The sequence below is a fragment of the Triticum dicoccoides genome, chromosome 1A, assembly GCF_002162155.2.
Source record: "Triticum dicoccoides isolate Atlit2015 ecotype Zavitan chromosome 1A, WEW_v2.0, whole genome shotgun sequence".
Lineage (NCBI taxonomy): Eukaryota > Viridiplantae > Streptophyta > Magnoliopsida > Poales > Poaceae > Triticum > Triticum dicoccoides.
The window spans coordinates 567,819,749-567,829,533 of record NC_041380.1 but is presented as its reverse complement, the minus strand read 5'-3'; positions in this window follow the sequence as shown (position 1 = coordinate 567,829,533).

The window sequence follows — 9,785 nt, the reverse complement described above, 5'->3', positions numbered from 1 at the left end:
CTTTTAGTTTTAGAAAAATTATAAACTTTCTGTTAGTGCCATTAGTTTTCAAATTTGGAAACTCTTTTTTTGTTTTCTTTGTTGCTTTATTCATTTTATTTTGTTTCTACTTACAATAAAATACTTATTGTTGCTATTTTTAGTTTTTTCCAGTTTTTTGGTTTTGTTTTCTGCATTAATTATTTTCTTTTGGTTTTTTGCTTTATTTTTTAATTCTTTGAAATTTGTGTGAATAGTTAAATTGAATTCTTTGAAATTTGTGTGAATTTGAAGTTTGTGATTAACTTTACTAGTGCCATTATTTTTTCAGTTCTACTTAGAAATAAATACTTACAGTTTTTTGGTGATTTCTTTTTTCTTTTAGGTCACAAAAAATAAAAACTTCTCTGTTAGTGAACATAGATGCACTTATAGAGAAAATTAAACATAAATTCATAATCAATTTTTATTTATAAATTTAGGTCCAATTTCGTCTATAGGTGCATCTATTTTCACTTTGAGAGGAGATCAACAACAGAGAGAGGGACGGGCTTATAAACAGGTGTGGGCGCCCTTCTGTTGGCGAGGTGGGACTAAAAGCTGGGTGCAACGAGGGCCAACCCTTTAGTCCCGGTTGGTGGCATGAACCGGGACTAAAGGTAACCCTTTTGGTCCCGGTTCATGCCACCAACCGAAACCAATAGTGGTGTGCCAGGAGCCAGGACTATTGATCCCGGTTCGTCCCTCCAACCGGGACCAAAAGGTCCGGACGAACCGGGACCAATGGCCCACGTGGCCCGGCCGGCCCCCTGGGCTCACGAACCGGGGCAAATAGCTCCATTGGTCCCGGTTCTGGATTGAACCGGGACTAATGGGCTAAACTGGCCTGGACGAAAGCCCTGTTTTCTACTAGTGAACTTTCAGCGATTGAGTTACTTTATTCGACTTTATGTTTTCCAGGAGGGGAGTACGGGAGGCGGGACAGCCGGCAGGGGCGCCATTCTGTTCGGGGATGCTTGGATCTGGTGATGCTGGAGCATGGGAACGGGAAACATCACCTCAGCTACGGAATTTCAAATAGCCAATTTACCTTTCTCCCTAAAGATTTCTTACTGTGCTGTCAGTATCATTGGTCTTGGGGTCTATGATGTGGCCACTAGAGATTCTTTGGCTGCGAAGCAGAATCGAGAACATGTCAGTGATAAAGTGATGTTTGTGCCGGAGAAGAAGAATGGCAAAGGGATACTGGGAATTGCACCGTGTGCTCAATCTGCTAGCATAAATTGTTGTGGCGACATTCCTGTCAAGTTAGTAGTGCTAGAGGAGGTGAAACCAAATTTTTGTACACCAAGCTGGGTGATGATTGGTGCAATTCTAATCCAAGTGCCATAACACATCTGAAGGCTATTTTGGAAAGGATGTGCACATAGTCCTTATTTCCTACGTAGTCATATTAGTAGTTGCGTTGTCAAGTGGGGTACTAGTTCGTTTTATAATCCTACAGGTGATGTAATTAGTTCAAATCAGAGATAGAGTCTGTTAGAATCTAAAGTTAGAACTATGAGTCGGTTTGGTCTATACGTACGTCTCGCCTCTATAATGGGCTGGCTTCGGCCGTGTACGGAGATTAGTTTTTGGGCAGTCGAATAAAGAAACCAGAAAACGCCTTGTGTCAGGGGCACCAACGTGATAAGTTTTTGTGATCCATGACATGGGATTCGTCGCTGCTACGTCGTGATTGACCTCGTGTTAATTTTTTACACAAGTCCTTTTCCTTCGGTTTCTTGCTATCTCAGTTGGATCCAAAGGCTTCTCCTCTTCTACACCTGTTTTTTTTCTGTGATTGTTGTTACCGCTGTTCATTGTTATTTTGTAAGTGCTGTGAAGGATCGGACCAACCAGCAACTCGTCGGCTAGTCGAATCTTATCAAGTGGTATTCAGAGCTAAGGTTTTTCACGGTACTGTGTTGATCAAGATGTCAAGCTCGGTCAACAAGGATGATGAGGTTGCTGCTGATTCCGAGGAAATTGTATGTCCAGTGTACGCGGATGATATTCCTCAAAATATCCGGGATGGTTTTGACCACAAATGCAACTACATCAAGCAATGTCATGACGCGCTCGACAAAAGGATAGATGTTCTGATCACTCGGTTCGATGGTTTGGTAGACATCATCAATATGCTGGCGACGAATTTTACCCCACCACAGACTGCTCCGGCTGCTCCACTGTATTATGCACCACCGGCTCGCGATGGACATGCCGGCGTGCATGATAGCCGTTTGGCGGCACAACCTCATGCTGGAGATGATGGTCTCGGTGACGGTGTTGACCAGGCGGGGTACGCACCACGAGCACGACACTTTGAGCCTCGTCCTGAAACTTCCGTTCGTGGCGGAGTGCATGACCGAGTTGGTCAAGCTGTGTGTGTGCCTTTGGATGATGGAATTGGACGCATAAAAATGTCAATCCCTTCGTTCTCCGGCAAGTGCGAACCAGAAGGCTATTTGGAGTGGGAGATGCGTGTTGATCAAATTTTTGATGCCCATCATTATAGCAAGGAGAAGAAAGTTCAACTTGTTGGAATTGAGTTCACCGGTTACGCGCTAATTTGGTGGAATCAAATTTGTCATTCAAGACATCGCCCGACGACTTGGCGAGGGATGAAAGAATTCATGAGGCGACGTTTTGTTCCTGAGCACTATAAAAGAGATATGTACAACAAGTTGCGGCGGCTCTCTCAAGGTAATATGAGTGTTGATGAATATTACAAGGAGATGTAATTGCTTATCATACGTACAGGGACAACGGAGGATCCGGAGACGACCATGGCACGTTTCTTTAACGGGCTAAATATCGAGGTACACGATCGTGTTGATATGGTGGTCTACTACAACATACAAGATCTTGTGCACCAACCTGTGCGCGCGGAACAACAGATTAAGCGGCGCCAAGTCAGCACAGTTCCCAGTAACACTTTGAACACATGGCGACGCTCGCATCATAAGAATGAGGATGTCGGTCCTAACTCCAGGGCAACATCATCAAATCGCTCTCATGGTTCCGTGCAAAAGGATGCCTCAAAATCAGGACCGTCGATGGTTGATTCTAGTGCACAGTCGACCAGACGCACTAGTGACAAAGAGTGTTTCAAGTGTGGAGGAAGGGGCACCTCCACTCGCCGGTCCCCGTGTCATAGGAGAAGGTCTGGGGTGTGCAAATGGAGAGGTCATCCATGTCACTGATCTTGCCAGACACGAACAGGGTGCGTCCTCCTCCCTCAGGGTGCACCGCGCTTGACACCATTTCGGCCACACAGAAAGGGGGTGGTGTTGAGATGTTGCTCCAAGACCAGTGATCTCTGGTTCCCCAGAACGCATTATTGCCATGTATGTCATCTGCAGGTGGCGGCGCATCCTCCAAGAGATGCATGCCACCATTCATCTTCGACGTGGTCTCCAACGTGTACAGCCCATTCCCGGCAGCCATGGCAAGTCGCCAACAACCACATAGCGCCGCTGGGAGACGAGGGAGAATCGACTGCCCCATCGTCTCGGTGTCATACACAAGGGTCACACAATCCTCCTCGGAATTTAGCTTGCCGGCAGCGACGATGTTGCTTCCCAAGGCGGCGAAGTTCCAGTAACGACCCTTTACAACTTGCCGGTGGACCGGAGGCCGCAGGGCCAAGTCGCCGCCGTCCGATCCGTCGTGCAGGTCCAGCTTGTGGATGCTGAAGCCCTTCTTCCAGTCATCTAGCACCAGATACAGGTGCTGCCGTTTGTGGTTGGGCGACGTGCGGCCGTAGCGGTTAGCAGGGGCAGGTGCCACGATCTTCTTGCCCTCCGGGCGACTGACATCGCTGTTCGTCTCATCAGAGGACGATGTGTAGCTCCGCCGGACGATCTGATCTGTGAGGCGGCCCAGCTGAGACACGGAACGGCGCTCGTGCCGACGGAGACGGCATAAGAGAAACGATCGCAGCATCGTGGTTTGTTGTGCATCCGCAGGCCAGCCGCGCGGCCGATGGCTATCGAGGATGATCGATAGCTAGCTAGGGTTGTGCCTCTCGATGGGATCGATTTTCCCGGACGGTTGGATCTACCTTTTGCGGCAGATATCTCTCTAGTCTGTGGGGTCGTTGGTAGTCCAAGATCATTTACTTCTTTCCCTACGAACACAATCTTTACTTCTTTTTCTCTCCCCTAGACTATACTTCCTCCGTAAAGAAATATAAGTGATCTAAACGCTCTAGTACTATATAGACTAAAACATACCAAGTTTTTTAGGACAATTTCGTTATTGTAGTCTCACTTTTGATTTTACAGGAATAATTTTTTTAGAGTAACTTTGTAGGAATACTAGATGATTTTTTTTTGCGAAAAAATACTAGATGAATGTTAGGTTTATATTACCCCTGTTGTTTTTTTTCCGCATATTTTTCAGCAATCCCGTATTAAATTAACACAAAATGATACAGCAGAAATGACATCAAAGGCCATAATATCATAAGAATTTTTCTAATCATTCCCTCGAGAGGCACATCACACGACCAACTCCAAGAATTCTTGCTTGGGGTTCTGGCCTCCACCCACATGGACATGGTGAAACTTGAGGCAAGCAAAATGCATGCGTGGATTGGTTTGAACTTATGAATTGAAGGAACCGGAGCCACTAGATATCCGGGAATAAAAAACTACCCTAGTGGCCAAGCCGAGAATCAGGAGAGGGTTAGTGGCACGCAAGCGCGGGGCACGCATGTCTCTGGTGTCCGCTTTTAATTTTGGATTTCAATTTTTAAAGTTTTATATCTTTTAAACGAAACTTCCAAATTAAGTTCTGCTTTCATACTTATGTTTTCCGTGACCAGCGTTTTCAAATAAGATTCATTTTGAATGTATTTTGACGACTTCAAAAAATTAAGTTTCAATGTTGACACTTAGTATGAGTGACCGATAAAAATGAATTATTTTGTGTCTAGGCCCGACAGAAAAAATTGCTTGAAATTATATCCCTGAAACTGGTTGAAACTTGCAGTTTTAGATGAAAAAACCTAAGTTTTATCGTTGAAACTTGCAGTTTTAGATGAAAAAACCTAAGTTTTATTGTTGAAACTTAAAACTTTTGAGACATTTTCTTTTTTACTGTGACCTCATGCGAGATTGAATTACTGCATGAATGGCAAGGAAAAACGAGCTGGCGTCAGCACTTGGCAGGTGAGTACCCCGCATTTGCGTGCCCCTGCGCATTTCCCGTGAAGAATCAAGATAACAAAAATGTCACTTTGAAGCTTCCGATGCTGAAACAACTGCTCTACACAAACAACTGTTGATTCAGACATGGCATTTCGAGCTAGGACCTTTACCCCTTCTGCTCGGCTAAGTGAACTACTGATCATTTGGATGTACTAACCTGCTCTAGGCTTCAACCGCTTCGGGTAAAAACCTTCAACATCTTCGACCAACTTGAGTCAGCGAAATAAAAGAGTCAATTACACCGGTGGTGCTACAACTTGACGCAAACGGTCACTTTACTGCTACAAGTTGTGGCGTACATTGAAATGGTGCAAAAACTTGGCTTAGACATGCAAATACGTTTGCTTATCCCGTTTGTATACGAAATGTGCGCTGACTAGGCATGTGGACCCTGCTGTCAGTGACTAGACTAAGGAGAGAGAGCGTGTGGCCTGATTTTCACAAAATAAACCTTGGAATTTTGATTTAAAAAAAAGGTCCATATAGACGTGGCATTCTTCACCTCAGTGACCAGCGGGTCCTGCCTGTTAAAAATAAATAACAAAAAAGTAGGTGCCGCCAGGATTCGAACCCAAAACTACTTGCTACATCATATACAGGCCAAACCACTCTACAATACATTTTTGACTGACTATTATATAATTGACATGGTGAAGTATAAATAATTTATAATTTTATATAATACAAATATTTCATAAACTGCAACTAAAAATATGGTTTCAATTATACAAGCATTTTAATAATTATATGCACATTTGTATAGTTCAATGTTTGTATAATTAATTCATATTCTAACATTTAAAATTTTGATTTAAATATTCAATCATGTATATTATTTATGTTAATACAGATACGCACATTTATAATTAATCATGTTAATTATACTATTATTAAGATATTTGTATTATCAAAATTTATAACACAGAAATATCCATATTAATTAGATGTTTTTAATATAATACGCGGTTGTATATTTACAAATCATCATTGTTTGTATAATATTTATAACACATAAATGTTTGGATATAAGTTTTATTAATTACGTTTTGCAAATATCTTTAAAAAATAGTTGGTGCAAATGGGCCGCAATATTTGCAGCCAATTTAAGCTCCACCTGCTTATCAAAGGTATATATATGTTGTTAACCATATTTGACAATATAAAACATATATGGCATAGTTGTTAGATACTCATCTTTTGTTGCTGATGGTCGCAGGTTCGAAACCTGAGCGCTCCACCATTTTTTATTTGTAAAAAAAAATTCTGAGGTTTTTTTTTTGAAAAAACAGGCCACGTACCCCTTGTCCTTGGTCTAGTCGCTGATAGCGGGGTCCACATGCCTAGTCAGCACAAATTCTATATACAAACAGTAGTAGAAAACAGGGCTTTGGTCCAGGTCGGGTCAGCCCATTAGTCCCGGTTCAGTCCAGAACCGGGACCAATGCATTGGTCCCGGTTCGTGAGCCCAGGGGGCCGGCCGGGCCACGTGAGCCATTGGTCCCGGTTCATCTGGACCTTTTGGTCCCGGTTGGTGGGATGAACTGGGACCAATGGGCCTCGCTCCTGGCCCACCACCATTGTCCCGGTTGGTGGCTTGAACCGGGACCAAAGGCTCCCCTTTAGTCCCGGCTCATGTCACCAACCGGGACCAATGAGGTGCCTATATATACCCCTCGCTCGCGAGCAGAGCACCCCGGTGCTCTGTTTTTCTCTGGCCGAGGGGGAGAGGGCTTGGTGGTGCTCTAGCTCACCTTCTATGCACACAAGGTGTTCGATGGAATGCCCGAACCACACTACTTAAGCTTTCTCCTCAACAAGCTCGACCTCCAAACTCCATTTTCCATAATATTTGTCTAGGTTTAGCGGTCCGTCACGCCCCGTTCCCGTCTTCACCGCCGTCGATCACCCGCACCGAGCTCATCGCCGGCACCACCGTGGTGAGCCTCTTGTTCTTATCTTCTTTCTAAAAGGAAAAATATTCTTACTTGTATGTTTACATAGATACTTGTATTATTTTCTTACTTTTATTATTGCATCTTATATAGTGCGATGGTTTTGGTATTCGCCCCCGTCGGCCCTCGTCCTGTCTATGATTCGGATGTGGTATATATATATTATCTTTATAACTATTGGTTCATTTATTGTTTATGAAAATTATGCCGACCAACGTGACATAGTTTTATTTATGTAGGATGTATGTGAATCGGAAATGCCAACCGACCCTATTGTCGAGAGGTTAAATTTAGTTGAAGAAGAAAACAATTTGTTGAAGGAAAAAATAAAAAAAATTGAGGAGGAGAAGATGATATTGGAGTTGTATGTTGCGGATGTCGTCGATGATCACAAGATCAAGATGGATGCAATGCGCTTGAAGATTAGAAAGATTAGAGAGGCTTGGTATCATTATGCCGTTGGATCAATTGTTACCTTGGTTGCGATTATGATCGCATTTGTTTTTGCATTGAAATGTTTTACATAGTTTTAATGTATGGTTTAATTAATTAGATGCTCTGGAGAGCTATATGTTGTTAGATGAGAACTATGTATGCACTTTGGTTTTAATGTAATGATGAACTTCTATTAGTTTGGACACTTAATTATATATAATGCACGCAGATGAACCGGCAATGGATGTATGGTGACAGACACACCCGCGAGTACATTAAGGGCGTGCATGAGTTTCTCGATGCGGCTGAGGCAAACAAGCAGAATGGTTTTATGTGTTGTCCATGCACTGAATGTGGGAATACGAGGTCTTACTCTAACCAGAAAATCCTTCACTCCCACCTGCTTTACAAGGGTTTCATGCCACACTATAATGTTTGGACGAGGCACGGAGAAATAGGGGTTATGATGGAAGACGGCGAAGAAGAAGAGTATGATGACAACTATGTGACCCCTGAATACGGTGATGCTGCAACGGAGGGAGCTGGTGAAGATCAAGAGGAACCCGACGATGTGCCCAATGATGCTGCAACGGGTGAAGCTGCTGAAGATCAAGAGGAACCAGACGACGTGCCCAATGATGATGATCTCCGCCGGGTCATTGTCGATGCAAGGACGCAATGCGAAAGTCAAAAGGAGAAGCTGAAGTTCGATCGCATGTTAGAGGATCACAAAAAAGGGTTATACCCCAATTGCGAAGATGGCAACACAAAGCTCGGTACCGTACTGGAATTGCTGTAGTGGAAGGCAGAGAATGCTGTGGCTGACAAAGAATTTGAGAAGCTACTGAAAATATTGAAGAAGAAGCTTCCAAAGGATAACGAATTGCCCGACAGTACATACGCAGCAAAGAAAGTCGTATGCCCTCTAGGATTGGAGGTGGAGAAGATACATGCATGCCCTAATGACTGCATCCTCTACCGCGGTGCATACAAGGATCTGAATGCATGCCCGGTATGCGGTGCATTGTGGTATAAGATCAGACGAGATGACCCTGGTGATGTTGACGGCGAGCCCCCCAGGAAGAGGGTTCCTGCGAAGGTGATGTGGTATGCTCCTATAATACCACGGTTGAAACGTCTATTCAGAAACGAAGAGCATGCCAAGTTGATGCGATGGCACAGTGAGAACCAAAAGAAAGATGGGAAGTTGAGAGCACCCGTTGACGGGTCGCAGTGGAGAAAAATCAAGAGAAAGTACTGGGATGAGTTTGCAAAGGACCCAAGGAATGTATGGTTTGCTTTAAGCGCGGATGGCATTAATCCTTTTGGGGAGCAGAGCAGTAATCACGGCACCTGGCCCGTGACTCTATGTATGTATAACCTTCCTCCTTGGATGTGCATGAAGCGGAAGTTCATTATGATGCCAGTTCTCATCCAAGGCCCTAAGCAACCCGGCAACGAAATTGATGTGTACCTAAGGCCATTAGTTGAAGAACTTTTACAGATGTGGAATGGAAATGGTGTACGTACGTGGGATGAGCACAGACAGGAGGAATTTAACCTTAAGGCATTGCTATTCGTGACCATCAACGATTGGCCCGCTCTCAGTAACCTTTCAGGACAAACAAACAAAGGATACCACGCATGCACGCACTGTTTAGATGACACTGAAAGTATATACCTGGACAAATACAGGAAGAATGTGTACCTGGGCCATCGTCGATTTCTTCCGACCAACCATCAATGTCGAAAGAAAGGCAAGCATTTCAAAGGCGAGTCAGATCACCGAAGAAGCCCGCCATGCGCACCGGTGATCACGTGCTTGTTATGGTCATTGATTTACACTACGTAATCTTTGGAAAGGGTCCCGGTGGACTAGCTGTTCTGAATGACGCTGAGGGACACACACCCATGTGGAAGAAGAAATCTATATTTTGGGACCTACTCTACTGGAAAGACCTAGAGGTCCGCTCCTCAATCGACGTGATGCAAGTGACGAAGAACCTTTGCGTGAACCTGCTAGGCTTCTTGGGCGTGTATGGGAAGACAAAAGATACACCTGAGGCATGGGAGGACCTGCAACGTTTGCACGAAAAAGACGGCATGCCTCCGAAGCAGTATAAAGGTCCTGCCAGCTACGCTCTTATGAAAGAAGAGAAAGAAA